The sequence below is a fragment of the Aquila chrysaetos genome, chromosome 11, assembly GCF_900496995.4.
Source record: "Aquila chrysaetos chrysaetos chromosome 11, bAquChr1.4, whole genome shotgun sequence".
Classification (NCBI taxonomy): Eukaryota; Metazoa; Chordata; class Aves; order Accipitriformes; family Accipitridae; genus Aquila; species Aquila chrysaetos.
In genome coordinates, this window is record NC_044014.1 from 5,335,537 (window position 1) to 5,355,064 (window position 19,528).

At 42.1% G+C, this 19,528-nt stretch overlaps 1 protein-coding gene across 1 annotated transcript in view; it reads right to left on the reverse strand.

The window, feature by feature from the left end:
• Positions 1-19,528, reverse strand: part of LOC115348313 (deleted in malignant brain tumors 1 protein-like) — a 105,621-nt gene that overhangs the window by 33,617 nt on the left and 52,476 nt on the right. The gene's annotated exons all lie outside the window — the stretch shown is intronic.

The following is a 19,528-nucleotide window of genomic DNA, read 5'->3' on the forward strand; positions in this document are numbered from 1 at the left end:
AGAGTTAATCCAGTCTACATCAGGTCAAATCAAAGACAAAAATGAACCTATGAAATAAGGACAAAGATTGTAGGGTTGCTGAAGTGCTGGGATTTGACCACCTTCTTGAAATGCAGCTTAGTCCTCTTTGATGCTGAACTTCCCTCTGGATTGCCTTTGCTCTTGTGTTATAAATAATTCAATATAGCCAATCCCTTAATCTACACTCCATGAAATTATCTGTTTTTGTAAAGGATTGACAAGACTTTATTCGTGGTGTCCACGCTGATAATTAAAGATCAAAGTACTTCATTGAAACTAGCAAGATTATAAGGCAGGTTTGGAGTTACTGTTGTTTGAAGTTTGAAGGAACATGGCACTACAGTAAAGTATATTTCCACCTGGGTCTGGCAGGCTGCTCTGTGTTGCTTTTTCTCTCTCTACATTTTTAAATGTACAGTATAGAAGAATTTAAATTCAAAGCTAGAATATTAGAAGAAGAACATTTAGAGAACAACTTCCCCAAACTATTGCCCTCATAGAAGAGACAGAAAGAAAATATTCTTCAGCACCTCCAGTTTTGGAATATAACCTATGGATTTGATCTGAATCTTTGAATTAGAAGATAAATTAAACCAACAATTTTATGGTACAGAGCTTGTCAGCAAGATTCTAGGAGACTCTTTGCCACCAATATTCCAGGAAACTCTTTGCCACCACTTCCCAGCAAGCCAGTCCGTATTTGTAACTAATTCTCTCTCTAACATTTCCCTGAAAGCACGAAAATATATTATGTACATTACCTGGTTCAGATAGAAAAGTGGCACTTAACACCAGCAACCAAGTGAGACTCACTTGAAGGTCCATTTTCACTGCGGTTGTCTGTCCTAACCCAATGCAGCTTCAGAATTTATATTAAGTGAGTTCTGGTCTACACCAAAGGTGTGTGCTGTGCAATTTGATCTTTCTTCCTGAACTTCCAGATCAATGCCAAGGAAGTGATTTACTGAGTATTTTCATTTCACAGGGTACATCCAGACATCCGGATAAGGAGATCCAGATCACAGCACTGTTCCGGAATGGCTACCGGGATCTTCCCAAACACTCCCCAGGCCCCTTTGTGGCTGTATGTTTGATGATGTGGTTGTTCCAGGAAGCAGTGATTTACTTTTGGATATTAGCCTGTTTGGTAAGGATTCTCATATCACCGGTTAAATCCATTTCCAATTTACAACCATACTAAGCCAGATTAAATTAGGGTGAGAATTGTGCCAAAAGAAGATTAGTGTCCTAAAAATGTCAGGAAAGTCTCAACAAAATTCTATCTGTCTGCTACAGATCACTCCTGTAAGAAGTAGTTACTATGCTTTTTCATACTCCTCTGACTCCTCTTTAACCTGGGAATAGATCCCTCCAGCAGGTTTCAGATCTGCAGTTATCTCTCTCTTACTTGCAGCCTACAGAGCAGCAAAATGGCTGTAAGAGATATTCGCCAAGGCGTGGTTGGGTAAGAACTGGTTTTGGGGTTAAATAAGTAGGGCTAAACTACAGCAACCAAGGAAATGGAGTGAAATAGGGCCAGAGGGTGCTAAATTAAGCTAAAACTGTGCAAGTCAAGGAGTCTGCATGTAATGGTAGCTGGTAGCTATTAGTAGCTACCATTCAATGGTAGCTTTTCAGATTAGGTGACTTGCATGAAAAAAGGGAATCTCACCTAGAAAGGCCATCCTATACAGCTGGAAAAGATTGGCCTCTAGCAAAGCCATGGATCCAGAAGGATGCCTCCAGCCACACAGTCATGTCCCTGGCATGAGGTGGTGATGTGACCTCCGATACCTCAAAGGATGCCTCCAGCTCTACCCCACTCTGTACTGTCAAGGAGAAGACGGGTCTCAGCTAGAGAGAGAAAAAAAGCAAAGCTATATTTTCTTAGCTGATTTAAAAATGAACGTCAATTCTTTCTTTCCATGAATGCTTTTCTTTGCACAGTACAATATGTGATATCTGTATAGATATCCATGTTTTTACCCTCACAGTACCTCCTTGAGCAAAAAAACCCGTCATGTCAAGTATCTAAACTCCTAGTTCCATGTGTGTGTACTACTTGAATTCAGTGTCATCTCCTGAGGTGGCTAAGTGGGTTTATGGTAGATCCTTATCAATATATTTCTATCCACATAGCTCTAAGCTGGGCCTGAACAGTACAGAATGTAACAGTTTTCTTTCCTGGCAGCAATTAAGCTATTTTATACAAACATTTTTCACTTTTGAATGAAAAAGGAATTTTAGAAACAGTCCAAAACTCCAACTGAAATCTCATTAAGATCTTATTCTCAAAACAATGTCAAACAAATTCATTATGTCTTGTGATTTGACCCAGATCTAAGTGCTCTGGATTTGAAGATTTGGATCTGAACAATGTCACATAGAAGGCACAGAAGTCTGATATGCATGTGCCATTTCAGTGCACTTCATATCCATCTTATAACAAAATTATTTCTGTGGCTGCTGCTGGACTTGCAATAATATTCTCTCTGGGAATTGTAGAGTCCTGTAGAAATAACTAATGTGTCAGTCTGCTGACTCAGCCAAACAGTGTGCTCAGCAGTAAAGCTACTTGTCCAAGAAATCCCATGCAGCAGGAGCATGGGTGTTAACGGAAAGTGGGGACATAATTCACATTAGCTAGTTGTAGGCATCTAATCTATTTATAAACTAAACTCTTAACCAGTGGCATTTCAGTGCACCTCTGTTTGGAGCCTCGATATAGGGATAGGAAAATATGGGGAACATGGCTGAATGCAAGTATCTTGAATATGAAGGAGCATCAAGATTTGCTTTTTCAGCATTCCTCGGTCTCTTTTATAAAACAGGTCCCAAAGAGGACATTAGTCCCAGTGAACATGCGGAAGGCTGAGGACTCCGCTACCCAGCTCTTGCCTAGTGAGGCTGGATCTCACCTTAGGCTATTTTACACCATATCTAAGAAGCGATGGTGGTAGGTGCGAATGCTAGCAGGGGCAGAAGATTTGTACAGTTAATCTGTAGTGATGGGTGACAAAGAATGACCAGCCTCCACATTAAACATTGAAGCTCCTGTCACGGGCATTGAAGGTGCCATTAGAAAGGAGATGGTAAGACTTCAGTCCCAAGCTAAGCAAGCAGACTAATCCTGCGTGGCAAGAACCAGCAGTGATGACAGTAGGGCTGACTTTTGTGGTCTTGGAATAGCAAAGCTGTTTCCCAGAACATCTTCTTGAAGATATCTATTGAAATTTGCTCATGGAAAATGAACGGCGTTCATCTGCAGTGAAATACCTTGACTCTGGAGCTTGCTATTAAGCTTTCGTCATGGAGTGACGGAGCTTTGCTGCACCAGCAAAACTGTCCCTCCCTGGAAATACTGTCCCAGCTTCTTCCAGTTTTTTCTAACTACATACGAATTTCAGTGTGTATTTCATATTGTGTGTCCTGTGTACACACAGAGGTACGTACATTCGTATATGTGACATATGCGCCGTAAGACATCTTCTGCTAAGGGGCAAGTTATCCATGTAGTCGTGCTGCTCTGCAGCTCTGACCTGGCAACTTCTCCAGCGTTTGCAGACAAAAGTAAGCTCACCAAAGGCATTTAAAAATCTAATTTTCATGTGTTATAATTTCCATAAGGATCTGAGTCTAACATGGTTTAAGGGGCCAAAAGCAATGGGAAAAGGCAAAGCTGTCCTGGAGGCTCTTGCCACTGGAGGGCAGCGAGGCACTGTCCTTAGGGAGGGACCACGTTCCTGGATAAGATGCTCTAACACCACAGGGCTTTTGTAGGGTCCATAGAGAGGCCTCCACTCTAGCAAATACCTCTAAAAGCAAGCAGAGGTGAAAATAAACATGTGCAAAAGGGACAGCTAGAAACAGCAGGACAGTTGTTTCCATTCACCTGTCTCGCCAAGGCGGGAGGATATGTCTCTGCCCAAATGGAGATGAGGAAGAAGAAAGTCTGGCCCACCTCAGACATCCATTTCATCTTCCCTTGCAGCTCTTCACTCTTTATCACTGAAAAATGTTATAAAGCGTGACACCTGATAGCTCTCATATCTAATATTGGCAAAGAATTTCACTGAAGTGTCTTTGAAGGAATAAACTAGGACTGACTGCCTTTCTCCTATACGTGTATTTCTTGTACAAGTACTTATTTGTATTTCTTCTTCCCTGAAAAAAAGAAATTACTAATGTGTGTGGACTCACAAAACGGTGCACTTTTTTCTGTGCTATAGTAATGTATTTGTCATTGCTTTAAATATACTTAATGCACTTTTGAGGAGATTTCTTATGCAACAAATCCTGTTTTTTGCTGAACCCATCACGTTTCCAACAGTCTGTTAATGGCCATGTTTAGTGCCCTGCCACAGCAGGGGTGTTTGCAGTGCCATACAGAAACAGCCCTGGAAGCTCTCAGCTAGTGGGGCTGAGGGACCAGCATGCCGAAATCTAGATTCCCACACAAGTGAACTCATCTGCCCCTTCAGGGCTGTCCTGGGGTGACAAAGGAAATATTTCTCTCAGGTCATGAAACCCCTTTGGTAAGGACCCACTTAGCTGTTTAAAAAAATAGTGTCTTTTGAAGCATGATGAAAAATGATTTAGTTAAATATAATGACAAGCCAAAACATTGATTTCAGAAGAAATGTCATGCTTCGTTTCATCAGTTTTACCTTTTGTTTCTCAAAGCAGAGAAGGACCAACTTCAAAGGAACTTTTGAAGTCTTCAGGGTGTACATACAAATGAAGGTTCTTTATTTTTTCTACTTTGAAAAACACCTGGAAACAAACATGGGAATGAAATAACACATTGCCAAAGGGTGGCAAGGCGGAAAATATGCACAAGAAAAAGTGAGCAAGCAGAGGAGCCAAAGACTGTCTTTCTTCTCTTTTCCCAGCTCCAATCCCTGCCGCCTCACGGGCAGCAGAATTACCTGATAACAGCAGTCCATGTGCTACGTACGCACATATCTCTGCACGCCTCACGTTAGCGGCGGCTGGGTGCGATGCGCGTGCAAGAAAGGATGATGAATAGCTGTTGTACAGCTTTGTGGTATGATTTGCATTTGGAAATGCAATATTCTGTTGAGGTTTGGAGACCCTGGGTATGTGCCTGGTTGCTTGCTCCTATTAAGGCCCCTGATGTATATTCACTGCTGCTGTTACCCATGCCACCTATGGGAAGCTGTGTAGTGCCCTAATATTTGTTGCTTAGCTGTCCAGACATATTCTCAATTATAATTAAAATGCGTATTCTTTCAATGCATTTTTTTCATATTTTCTCTCTGTCAGCCATTCCACTAAATTCAACCCCAATAAGTTCTGAAGTGAAAAGTATTTTTGTTCTGAAGTGAAAGGTATTTTCGCACACTGAAGAATGAATAGGGAAAAGGGCAAAGCCTAGGTGAAGTAAATCACACCCCCAATAACATAACCTTCAAACAGGTTCCCCTCATTTATGGTGAATTTATTGGTAAAGCAAAGCGGAAACCTTTACATGTGAAGCCATCTTCTGTGGACAAAACTGAGTATTGACTGCTGGGTCCGGCTTCCCAGTCCCAGAGGAGAATTGCCTTGGGATAAGGATGTCACCGTCCAGCCTCCGGAAGGCTCAGCCCACCCCTGCGAATCCTGCAAGGGAAAATCTTTGTCAGAGATGAAGGCTATGCCAATGTAAATGGGTATCGGTGATCTTGGCTCTGCACACAGTGGGACAGGTCATTTCATCCTGTTACACAGCTAAGGCTTTGTGTCAACAGGGGTTGCTTATCTTGGTGTGTGCTGCATTCTTGCAGCTTTTCCTGCTTTTCACATTCACGTGGACAATGGTATAGTCTTACTAAAGAGATTTTTCTCAGCTTCTAGAAAATCCCTTCCATCTCAGCAGGTACCACGGGTGGGGGTCACATAGAGTACCGCCAGTGCCGGTGACTGTCTCCAGCACCCTTGAAGCATTTGTTATTAAAAAAATGGAAGTGGCCTTCTAGTGCATTGGGGGTGCCAGGGAGTGAGGTGTGAGTAATATTGCCTTTAAATTTCTTTTACATAGATTTCAATAGTAAAATCAATGCAATGAGAAATGGGGATTGAAGCGCACAGTGTAACCAAATGCTAACTCTGTCAAAGTCTGATTCCTTCAAGAAATAAGATCCATTTATGAAAGTTACATTTCGATTCAGAGCCTTATCTTCTGAGAGTTTGGGGAGACCATAACAATTTGTCAGGATTCTGATTCAGAGACATCTCTATATAAGAATAATAAGTGCATTACTGATTAAAAAGTGCACAGAGATAACACAAAACCCAGCACATAAATGACCAACCCCCAACCCTAACAACTCCAAATTAAAGTCATCAAAGTTCAAATCACAGAAAAGGATAGAGTACCCTGAGCCAGTGTTTCCACTGATTTTGATTAATTGACTTCTTCTGGTACTCCTTCTCATGAGTGGTATTCAAGTAAGGAAAAAAAACAATTAGGGAAATTCACAAATACTTCTCTGGAGAAAACACTGGGAGTTGTGCCTGCGTAAAACTCAAGGATTTTTTACGCAATATTAGAGCCCTAGTAGAGGACTTCAGCAGGGCCCTTGCATGGTTCCTGCTGTCCATCAGCCTCAACAGCACCCCCGAGAGAGCAAAGAGAATGGGTTTGGCAGTTTGATTTTCCTCAGGAAATTAATGTAGCAGTGCTCTGGGTCTTGATTCATAAGGTTGCTGAATATACTAGATGTAGGTGCAAAGCTGCATCAAATTTTGATACATATTTACTGGAAATAATATTGATAAATAGAACTGATGCTGACCTAGCTTAGTTTTATGACTACTTAATGAAAGATGATGAAAAGAGTAATTAACAAAATAGGGAAGATGAATTAGTAGAGAAAATAAACAACTGGAAACAATCAAGCTAACCACATAAATTAATTAGGAAAACTTTCTTCCCTGCATGAGTCCTCAGTGGCTTGGATGTAAGAGGAAAAAAGTGCACTTAAAGAGATGTGTAGATCTTTTCTGTCCGTACACTGATATTTTCCACAGTGCAGGCTTGTACATGCACAGCACAAGGCTGTGCAAATGCAGAGGCAATAGGTATGGGAGCTATTAAGGGAGCAGCGAGGAGTGCTTCAGTGGGACATCTTGGAGTGACACCTTCTGCTGCCCCAGCAGCCTGTCTGCCCCAGTGTTGGGTGGTGGTGATGGGTGTAAGAGGTTGACAAGACATGAGTGTGCTCTCCGCAGGAACTATGTGAAAAAGAAGATATCATGTTTAACTGTCACATTTTTGGCAACTAATGCAGTTAGAGAATGGTATGGAAAAAAGAAGGATGAGTAGTATGTTACGCAACGGAAGCATTTATTACTTATTTCTATCTTATGGGCTGCAATGTATGTTTGCAGCCCAGAAAGCCAACTGTATCTTGGGCTGCATCAAGAGAAGTGTGACCAGCAGGTCGAGGGAGGGGATTCTGCCCCTCTGCTCCGCTCTGGTGAGACCCCACCTGCAGTACTGCATCCAGCTCTGGGGGCCCCAACATTAGAAGGACATGGACCTGTTGGAGCGGGTCCAGAGGAGGGCCACGAAGATGATCAGGGGGCTGGAGCACCTCTCCTATGGAGACAGGCTGAGAGAGTTGGGGTTGTTCAGCCTGGAGAAGAGAAGGCTCCGGGGAGACCTTAGAGCAGCCTGCCAGTGCCTAAAGGGGGCTACAAGAGAGATGGGGAGGGACTTTTTACAAGGGCATGTAGTGATAGGACAAGGGGTAATGGCTTTACACTGAAAGAGGGCAGATTTAGGTTAGATGTAAGGAAGAAGTTCTTCCCTGTGAGGGTGGTGAGGCACTGGGACAGGTTGCCCAGAGAAGCTGTGGCTGCCCCATCCCTGGCAGTGTTCAAGGCCAGGTTGGATGGGGCTTTGGGCAACCTGGTCTGGTGGAAGGTGTCCCTGCCCATGGCAGGGGAGTTGGAACTAGGTGATCTTTAAGGACCCTTCCAACCCAAACCATTCTGTGATTCTATCTTATGGTTATAACCACATCAACCAATACATGTGCCTTAAGTATGTATGGAAAACTTTTCCGACTATCCTACCTCCATGTATTAGTGTGAATTGTGCTGAATCTCTAGTCATGAAAATGTTTCTGCTGGGTCAATCTGCTTGTAATCAGGCTTATTTTCAGTTTATCTGAATACCTGATTGTTTCCAAGCATGAGGAGAGAATTAAAGCTCAGGACTGCTAGATTTTCAACAGAATGCATATAAAGTGAGATTCCTGCCAGGAATACTTATTGTTAGATGGATTATATAAATATATTATTTTCTAAAGAGTGTTTGGATGTGAACAAACAGCACTGTTAGCTAAGGTAAAAAGGCATGGGGTGATGGGAGAATAACACAAACACTACTCCTCTGAGGAGCTGTGCTCTCCAAGAGAGGAGACTGTTAGGGGTGTAATGTGGGCCAAGTATACCTCTGCAATGGAGGACACCTGGCTTCCTTTTTCTGATTCCAGATTGTGGAATCCTGTGGCAATCAAGTTAACAAAGTTTGTCTCTCAGTTTTCTTACTGGGTACATCAATCCTAGTGGACTCTATAGAGCGAAGATAATAGAAATGGTTTGTGTTCTGTTACTTGAACTAAAGGTCAAGAACATTAGTCACAAAATACTCAGCCTTGTGAGTTAGCAGATGAAATCACTGAGACTTTGAGTTTGTAATAGAGAAAAATCATTGGTAAGAGGCTTTCCTCATCATTCCTCACTGAGAAATCAGTTCTCATGGAGTCTGGGGATCTGTAAGATGAAAGTGCCTGCTGAGATTTTGTGAGAGACTGAATTGTTATCTCGAGCTTATTTGTCTCAGAGATTGTTTGTTGTGAGAGACTGGACTATCATCTCAAGCCATTTGTCTCAAGGATTGTTTGCTGTGATGAGCCACTTATCCCAGAGATGGCTTGTTTAAGCAGGGCACTCCTCTGTCCAAAAGGATGATTATCAAGCCACTGAGGCATCCAAGGGAGGAGACAGGCCGGAGCTAGCGAAGAATGTGGAGACTACCATTCTCGTGGAAACTGTAGTCTTTGAGATAAGATACTGGTTTCTGGTGTTGATCACGCAAAGGTCGTGTGATAGACGAAACCTGCAGCGCATGAACTGTGCATGAACGGTACGTATGAGCATGCATCGGACTACGCCCTCTAAAAAACCGTGGAGACAAGCCGTGGTGTGCACCCAACACTGAAGAATTGAAGATTGAGGACCAACAGGATGCCGTTGGATCCATGGTGGTGACTATCCTTGCAACTCTATCCTGACTGCTTGCTTGATTTCTGCCTTTTCTTCCATTCTATCCTATCGCTACTATTTTCTACTTTTGATAGTTTTAATAATACAAACTGGTTTGCGTATACGGCATTTGACCTCGTTTGTGTCTTAATCTCGCCCTTGGGATAATATTAAAACCTTCCCTGACATTGGATCGGGACAGATTTCTTGTAGATGCCTCAGCAATTTACCAGGCTTAAAGGTAATATACATCTTCATCCCTTCTCTTTATTCTGCAGAGCCTGTAAGAACAACCAAAGAGAAAAGTGATGAGTTGAGCTGGCAAATAGGTATGAGATTCATATTTGTTAGGTCTCAAATAATCCACAGAAGTGTAGCAAGAAATTATTTTGCATCACTGGCTCAACTCCTAATGATTTTTCAGCTATACTTGGAAATGCATTTTATGAGAAATTCTTGGAATGAAAAAAATAAAGCAGCAAGTACCTGAACAGACAGCATCGGTATCTTCATTGTGGTGACAGTTAATGTCTTGACTGTCCGTTGTGGGAGCATTGCCACACATAAGCTTCATACCCTCAGAACTGCACATCACCTAGGAAAATAACTCGAGAACCTTTCCCAAACTGGGCAGCTCTTGGTGCTGAGGTGGGCTGCCCACTCCCAAGCTGTCTGCAGATGACCTCAGCATCACTAATATCCCAGAAATCATGGCAGTTCCCCAGTGTCCTTTGTAAAAAAGTTCAACATGTCCCTCACATCGATTTCTGCCATTCTCCAGCCACAAAGATATTTCTAGCAAAGGCAGAGCAGAAGTAAATTACACCTAACCTTACAGTTATGCCAGGTGCAGGTCTGCATTGCAAAAAGGACAAGACTTGAGAAAAAGCTGTTCTGCAGAAAAGGGCCATTCATGCAGCCTGACATGGTACTTGGAGCAGGCAAACAGCCCTCTGATGCTATGCTGTACTTGCACCATAATTAAACAAGAAGATACAGAGGCTGGATTTTTGTAAGAACGATGGAAGTGGCCATTTGCTCTGTGCAGGTTCAGTGAGTCTTTGGAGTAGCACAACACTTTAAGGAAGGCTGTGTTCCCTGAGAACGACTTCTAGAGAGTCTAAGCAGGCACGTGTAAGGGACACTTTGCTCTTCTGTGATGAATTTCTGAAAATACGTCCAAGATTTTCATCTGCTTGCAATGTGATTTGCTAAGCAGTGAGATAGGCTAAGGGAGTCTGATTTTCATTCAGTGATAAATTCTGAATTGCACACTCTTTTTCAAGGTGGTTTCCCAACATTTGAGTCCTCCATAATCATCTACCTCATTTGATGAACTGTATTGTGCATTTTTCCATCCTTTTTGAATAAATGTTATCTTTTTCCCTTTGCATCAAACAAAAGCAAAATGTATTTACCAGTAAATACCCAATTCTTAGAATGGTCAGTTAAGAAATGATAAGACTCACCAGCTGTCCTGTCTCCTCTAGAAGCTGTGGATTAGAAATATGAAAATATGAACAGCATGAAAATTGTTATCTTAGCAGCTTCAGTTGTATATCAGAAGAAACTAATTAATCAATTGCCAGCAGCAGAACAAACACTACAACAGACCTTTATGGTACCTGGTGGCAACTGGTGACAACTTTGTACCTCAGTCTGCTCTCTGTAAGTGGTGAGGAGCCTCTCTCTCATATTGTCTGATTTGTTCTAAAATTAAATTACTTTTTTATAGCCTGTCTTTACTACCTTGATCAAGACATCAACTACTCTGTGTTGAAAAGCCAGAGCAAGAGCTTATTCTTTAGCAATGGCTTCCAAATTAAACAAACAAACAAACAAACAACCCCCCCCCCCCCCCAAAACAACAGTTAAAAATTGTGTTCTGGAGAGGCATGGGAAGGGTTCAGTTTGAACACACACAAATCTGGATATCTGTGCTATAGCTGGTGGTATCTGATTACCTTAGAATTCTTATGGGAGTAACATCCCTGTGAAACCCAAAGTGTGACGTGTTTACCAAGTCACTCCCTCCTCCGGTACCTCGCACAAAACATAATGCATCCCCTTTCTACACTCTCATCAATGTGGCTGACTTGCCACCAGTAGCATATTCTGAGCATCCCAGACCAGAAGACCTCTCCTGAGCATGCAACACCAGCTCTTGCTCCCAGTAACCACCTCTGAAGCATGTGGAGAACTGAAACAAGCAACCGGGCTCTTGATTCGCTTCTGCCTTCCCTGTGCTCCTCTTGTGTCGCACCCTGGCAGCTCTGCTGGCTTTGTTGTTACAATCCTTGTCTCAGGCTGATCATTAGATTTGCAATTTACACAATTCACAGTTTTACATAAATAAAACCATGCCAACTGTACCTGAGCAAAGCACACTGGCATCTTCTGTGTGCTCACAGTTATGTGTTGACCATCCTGTATGAGAGCATCCCCACAGGTAGGATTCATTTCCACGGCACTGCATATCAACCAGGAAAATGTTCCTTGATCCTGGAATGAAATGTGCATTTCCCAGTGGAGAGAGCTTTTCCACATCCCAGCTGTCTGCACATCATTTATGTCTCAGAAGTCATGACTATCCTCCAGCTTCCTTTGTAATAGACTTCCACGTGACCTTCACATCTGTTTCTACTGTTTATCATCCTCATGGACACTTCTGTGAAAGAGAAGAGTGAAGGAGACAAGACTTTGTAGGTTGCCAAACCACTAAGTTGAAATTCTGGAGTAGTTCTGGAGCTGAGTCAGTATATCGTGGTGGCTATTGGATTCTCTCCTGGCTTTTCCTCTGCAGGGAAGGTGGAGAGAGCAATTTGATTAGTGCCAGCAGACCTAGTGTTATTGTGGGGCAGTTTGCAATCACTCGGTTTTTCCTGGGTCACTGTTTGAATCAAAGATCCCCTGCTTGGGCCAGGCAGATGTTCACAGTTACCTAAATCGGGTTTTCATTCCCAGGTGAATACTGGTTATGAAATTAATAGTAATGAAAGAAATTACCTATGTTAGATAAATGCTAGTAGGTATTTATCGATTGATATATTACCAATGAAATATTAAAATTAGTAGAGGCAGAATCAAGGTTTTACTCATTGAGACAAGGGTGACCAAGAGAGGAGCTTAATCAGGCCAAAGCAACACAATGTGACCATGACTTTCTTATAACTAAATTCTCTTTTCTCCTTGCATTTTAATATCACTTAAGGGCCTTTGAGTTTCATTAGAAAGTGGAAAAAATCTCTTAGATTTTTTTTTTTTGTGTGAGGTAACTCTACCCAACAGATAAAATGAAAAGTACTGTTTTATGTAACACCTTTTCTTTTTTAAGACTTTGGACTTGTAGCAACCTGGTCCAGTGAAGTTTTTCATACACAAAATGTCCCATCCTTTCAGTACTCTGGCAAACCAGATATGCATTTCAGTTTCAATTATTAGTTCCCCTTAAAGATTAAAAATCCATGGTTAGCCTCATGAAAACTATGTAAATCAGTATTACTGCTTTCATTGTTGTCAAAATATACTACATTTTAAGAAGTTCTTCTCATGCACAGACTGCCAAAGAAACTAAATAAGATGTAAATTGGTAATAATTTAAACAGGAAGTTGCTTATGCTAGGGAAAACTATTTCAAGATAGAAATGGTTGAATATATACGAAATTGAAATTGCCAGGTATTTCAGTTCCCATAGAAGCTAAGGGAAGACGAAATAGGCAAAATACACATTTTAGCAATCACAGTTTTTGTAAAATTAGCTATGTTTTTAGAACAGGTTCTTTACTGAGAGGGTGGTTGGTCACTGGAACAGGATCCCCAGGGAAGCGGTCACGGCACCAAGCCTGTCAGAGTTCAAGGAGCATCTGGACGATGCTCTTAGTCATATGGTTTAGTTTTAGGTAGTCCTGTGAGGAGCAGGAAGTTGGACTTGATGATCCTTATGGATCCCTTCCAACTCCAGATATTCTATGATTCTATGATAATACTTCACTTTTCTTTGCAAAACCTATTTTTGTTTCAGAAAGTGTTCAACAACTGGCTGACTAAGCTCTTTGTAATACATGTGCTCTGAAGGTGACAGAAATGATGAGATATGAGATTATGAGCTGACTTTCCTTGCTAACAACTTGAAAAATCAATGGAGAACAGGATAAGACTTCGCAACTTTTTTACCATCTGACAGATATTAAAAAAAGTTGCCAAGGTTAAATTTGGGTAAGGACCTAGAATAGCCAGTAGTCTGAGCATGGCACTTCCTTCTTCAGAGGGATGTGACATAGCCCTGGTTCCTTCTTGTTGCTCTCTGCCCTTGGGCCACAAAAGAGTCCTGACTCTAAACCTTTGGATTTGGTTTATCCTGATTATCTTGCCCAAATAAATAATCTGCAGGCATTCAATAGAAGCTTTGTCAAGGTGAGGCATGTGGAATTAGGACCTTAAGTTCATGAAAAGTCTCCTGTGTGAAAGCTTGTTAGTTCTGTAAGGGCAGAATGTGCCTTGGGATTGGTTTTTGTGCTCCTCCCTAGTCTTGGTAGTAAGCAAATAGAATTGGTTAATACAGATTACAGGTGAATAAAATAATGTGATGGTAGTATAAAAGTATTGGATGGACTCTGAGTGACACTGATTAAAATGCTCTAAAAGTTGTTGAGTCTTAGCTGGATGGAAGTTTGCAATGTCAAATGCTGATCAAAAAAAAAAAAAGAGGGAAATTCTCTGTGTAGGACAGAGCCTTGTTACTGGCAAGAGAGGCATAATGCTGTTGAGAAAATGGTTTTCTAGTTCAGGGGAGCACTTTTCAATTTGACAAAATTAAACATTAGTTTTAGTTCATTAAAATTAATTTTTCTTCTTGATAAAGCAAAGATATTAGTGTGTGCATGAGCAAATGATATTGGCATCGCGGCAGCTGTCACACTTCTCTCTATACCACCCCCCGTGAGAACATTCCCACAGATCTCATTCCCTCTGTACTGCACAGCACAGCATCCATGACAATATTTCTTGGGCTGTGAGTAAAGGTGACATCTCCTGAAGATGATACAGCATGTCTACAAACCTGCTGGCTACAGACAAATTCTGTATCACTTATATCCCCAAAATCATCACAAATTGTCCCGCGGGTTCCTTTGTAAAGTATTTCAACGTGACCTTCACGCTGGTTCCATCCATTCACCAACCTCACTGACATTTCTTTGAAAGAAAAAAGAGAATTTCCCTCAACCTGGGTGCCTCATGGAAAGGCAGAACCAGAGACTTATGCAGGTTGGAAGGGACCTCCAGAGGTCTCTGGTCCAGCCCCTGCTTGAAGCAGGTCCAGAGCAGGTTGCTCTGGGTCATGTCTATGAAAGCACTGAATACCTCCAAGGATGGAGATCCCACAGCTTCTCCGGGTCCCTGTTCTAATGTTTGACCACCTCATGGTAAAAAAAATATTTTCCTTTATATCTAGGTGTAATGTCCCATGTTCTGACTTGTGCCTGTTGCCTCTTGTCCTATTGCTGTGCACCTCTGAGAAGAGACTGGCTCCGTCTTCTCCGCGCCCCCCAAAAGGTGACTGTAGATGGCAATAAAATCTCCCTTTCACACTCTTAAAATTGACCAAGCCCAAGTCCATCAGCATCTCCTTGTACAATCTTGTACTCCGGCCCCCTGAACATCTCGATGGCCCTTTGCTGGCCTTGCTCCGGGATGCCCTTGCCTCTCGCGTACGGGGAAACCGCACGCTTGCTGCAGATCTGTCTCCCCAGTGCTGAGCAGAGGGGAAGGATCACGTCTTTTGACCTGCTGGCAGTGCTCAAAGGGCACGTTGCTGGCTCATGGTCAACTTGTTGTCCGCCAGGAGCCCCAGACCCTTTCCTGCAGCGTTGTTGTCCCTCCGGCTGGCTCTCCGCCTCTGCTGCTGCACTTCACAGTCTCAGCTGATACTTACTGTCAAAGCTATTTTTTGCTAAGGAGGAATTAAGGTGGTACAAAGCAGGTTAGAAGAGAGACTTCTATGCCATTCTCATTTCACTAGTTATGTATGAACACGCATTTTCAACCTGCTTGGATGCTCCTGCTTTTCAGGGTCCCTGGGACAAGGTCATGCTCCTACAGCACATACCCGCAAGACTGTGATATTCCTGAATAACACCCTCTGCAGCACAGGATCCACAGCAGCGCTGCTCTGAGTAAATGTTAGGTGTGAACTGTCCTGTAACTCTGTGTATACAAAGTCAAGCCTAATTTACCCAACTTAATGTTTAGATGGACGTCATTTGGGGAAGTTCTTGACTTTATTCTCTGTTAAGCACTAACAGAATAGAAAAGCTGGTCATCTGTCCAATAGCTGAGCTACACTGGCGTATTATTTTACAGGGAAATCATATCCAACATGAAGAGAGCAATGTCCAGACTTTTCAGTTAAAATCTATCAGTGTTTTTAACTGTACAAATTTGGTTCTAAAACATCAAAACACATTGATATTAAAGACAATGCCACAAATTTAAGAAGTTTACCTGTCACTTCAGATCCTGTGTAAGCTGTGAATGAAAAAAAGTAGGTGACTTCTACGTGGAGTTTTCAGTCACTGTAGGAACAACTACACCTATCAATGAAATGTTATATTACACATTATGCTGAAAATATTACTGAAACAGTAAGAAGCAGATTAATGCACCTTGCATCAGGACTATTACACAGGTCTACAACAGAAGTCAGACCAGTTCTAAAATACATCAGCTTATGACTATAGGGGAAAATATGGATTTTTAGAGTGTTAGTGATAAAACAATTGTATAAATGAGACAATGTAGTCACTAGAGAAAAAAACCCAAGGTAATTAAAATAAAATCAAGGGATTTGATTTGGTAAGGTTTGAGTACTACAGAGGAAATATTACTGGAAGGTAGAAATATTGCAAGAAACTGAAAGAGCAGCGATGGCCAATGTTTGTCTCTTAATGATTGCTTGCTGGCTTTCAGAAGACTCATGTTAATGAGGAAACTCAGGTAGGCTGCAGTGAAAAGAGGAAAGCTAGGTCTAGGCTGTTCTCTGAAGGACATCAGTGACTCCCATGTCAAGTCCAAGGGTGTCTCATAGTGTATAAATTCAGGGTACTAATTTTCTTCTAGGCCTGTTGTTAACATGTACAGTTCAGTACAGTATAGGTGATATTATTACTATTAACTAGTAAAGGATGAGGACAGATTGCTGTACAAAGAATTCAGTTTATCAATGTCCAAACAGGCTGTTGTTCCCGGTGACTGCATGGGGCCACTGTTTATTTCACCTCTAGCACAATGACACCTCTGTGTTAAAATTTTTGAAGATATGCTGTGCCAGGTGACTCAAAAATCAGTCTGGACCTGCCCTCTGCATCTGCACAGGCATTTCTCCCTGGGATGGCTCCATTTGCTGACATCCCAGTTGCAAGACAACCAAGCATCAATGGAACCTCCAGATGATGGGAAGAGTAGGAAGTATCAGGTGATATTGACTGAAGAGTTCTACTTCACTTGGTAATTCTCTTGGACTGTTTTATCCAGTTTACAAATATTCATAAACTGTATACTGGTACTAAATGACTAAATTAGGCAAAATTTACTTCATCAGTAAAATCAATGAAGATATATATGAGATGAAAACTATCAGGAACTTCAGACAGCAAAGAAACTGGAAAAAAAGAAAGAAAAGAGCTAACTTGCACTAAACAAAATGAACAGAAATTATCTATTTACCCACACTGCTAGAAAAAAACCCCCACAAACCAACTCTAGTAATGTTGTCTTTATGAGGTTATTTATATTTTTAAAATGCATAGTAGCATATATTTTTCAAACACAGTAACATGTCTCATGAAAGATGTTTTTCTACATCACATAAAGAAATTTCTAGTCAGTTTACAATTCTCATGAGCAATCAGTTGAATTCAGTTTTATTCCCAAGCAATGGGAATGGCAAGAAGGATAAACCTCTGAAGGGCACTATACTCTACAAACAAAAAGAAATGTAACTGTCCTGCTCCTTAGAGTTTATTATTTGAAGATTTTGAGTGTGGGGGCTAACGTGTGGGTTATGGTACTTTCTCATGAAATATTTGCTGAAATGCAGGGGAATAGTTTGGGATGTCCTGAAGAGCCTGACAATGATTTTGGTAGTTTAGTTCCCTTTCGCTGAGCACCAGAATCCCAATCCAGCACGTGTGTATAACATGCTATTGATCGTTGACGCCAATAAACCAGAAGTTATCTGCACAGATGACACCAGCATCTTCCTGATGAAAAGAGTTATTGACGAACCATCCGTTATGGGAGCACTGCCAGAGGAGAGCTTCACCCCCTTGGCATTGCACCTCGTCCAGGAGGATTTCCCCTGTACCATCACCAAAATGAGCTTCTTCCAGAGCTGCAGAACATCTGTTCTACCCATTCACTAGCCTCAGGGGCAATTCTTTGGAAAAGCTGAGAATAGCGTAGCAGAAGGTCACTGCCATCAGTATTTCGCTTATTGAATTAAAAATTGAATGCATGTGGCCCTTTAGGGATTGCTTTTGCACTGGGTGCATGTGTACTGTGTGGCTTCCAGCTGAAGATCTGCACAGTGAAGAGCACTGTGTTACCCCTTGGCTCTGAACTATTTCCAGATTATTACCCACATTGATTAATATTATTCCCAAAGCTCACAGAAACCGTGTCACAGACAAACACCTCGCTATAAGGAACAGATCTGCTGACACTGGTGTATCCAAAGCAGTAATTCAGACCTAGGCTGTGTCTAAACTCTAGGCTGTGACTAACATGCTACACGTATGCAGCTCACTGTGCTTTTACCAAATTCCCACACCTGCTTGCTGGGGTCCCCTTTCAGTGTGTCATTACATTTTTGTCCAAGCCCCTCCAGTGCACTAAAGAAAATTACTTACTTACCATTATGTATTTTTTCCTGCAATGCATTAAAATACAATACAATACAAATCTTTTCTACATTACATTAAAAGAAATAATTAAAATATTTGGTGGCATCTTCAATCCTCAAGCCCGTTAAACACCCATGATGTCTACTGGTTTGAGAGGGTTTTGATACAGGTTACAAAATTTGCCAATATTGATTTTAGAGGAAAACACAAGAGAGAGGTAGTGCTGAGTAGCATAAGGCACAGTACCTGACCCCTGCAGACATCCTCCATACAGCAGTAGCATCCAAACAGTGGTCAGCATGGGACTCATGTAAACCAGGTTCCCTGTAATGCCGATAAAACAAGTTTCAGAATTTATAAGCATGTAGATTTAAAGGGGTGTGCTCTGCAGTTTGACCAGCCTTATTTATTTTTTTTAAGTTAGTGATTTCATACAATGGAGATACTTTTAACTTTTAAAAACATTCTCTTAATTTTTTTTGGCAAGAGTTTGTTTCTAATAGCTTGATTTTTCAATTACCTTAATTATTGTTTGAAGCCCTTCTCTTCTATGGGACCAGTGGTTAAACCCTCCCCTTGGCATATCCAATGGCAGCCACTGGCCCAAGAGGAGCCAGCTGCATGCAACCAGGGAGAAAATTAGTGATGCCAAGCGAAAAACGATGACAGGCTTTTTTCACCTCTCAGTTTCTCCGCTGTCCTGAAGTTGAGCTGGGGGTGGCTGTGTCGCCCCATCCCCTTGCAGACCAGACCCCCCAGCCCACGTCCATGGTGGTGGCTCTGCCCAGGCTCTTTCGGGGTGGCTCTGTGGGCTGAGAAGGTTGCAGGGATTTGCAGCATCTCCCACCCTGGACTGCATGTGCTGCCCGGGAGCCTGGACAGAGTAAGTCCCAGCAAGGAAAGCCCCGGCTGGTGCACCTCTTGGAGCAGGGGTACCACGAGCTGGCTGAGGTCTCAGCCCCAGGCTCCCCTCAGAACTGTACAAATTCCAGTCTGTATTCCAAACAGTTAATTTTCAGCTTGATCTGTAAGTGTCATCCCAGCTGTCATACTTCACAGCCTTCAGGAAGCATCTCATGTGACGCCTGGATTAATCTTTGCAGTGTTGGCAGAGAGTAGTCCACTTGTCTTCCTCAACAATGCGTTCCTTAGAGAAATCCAATGAACTTTTATGAAACAAAGAAGGCTTGTTTCGCACTGGCAAGGCTCAGATCAAGTGTTTACATGCCCAGTGTGCAGCTTTCAAATGCACGCTGCCCAAGCTGCCCAGGAGCTCTAAAAGAAACTGAAGCAACAGGTTTTGGCCACCCTCCTGCAACTGTTGGCT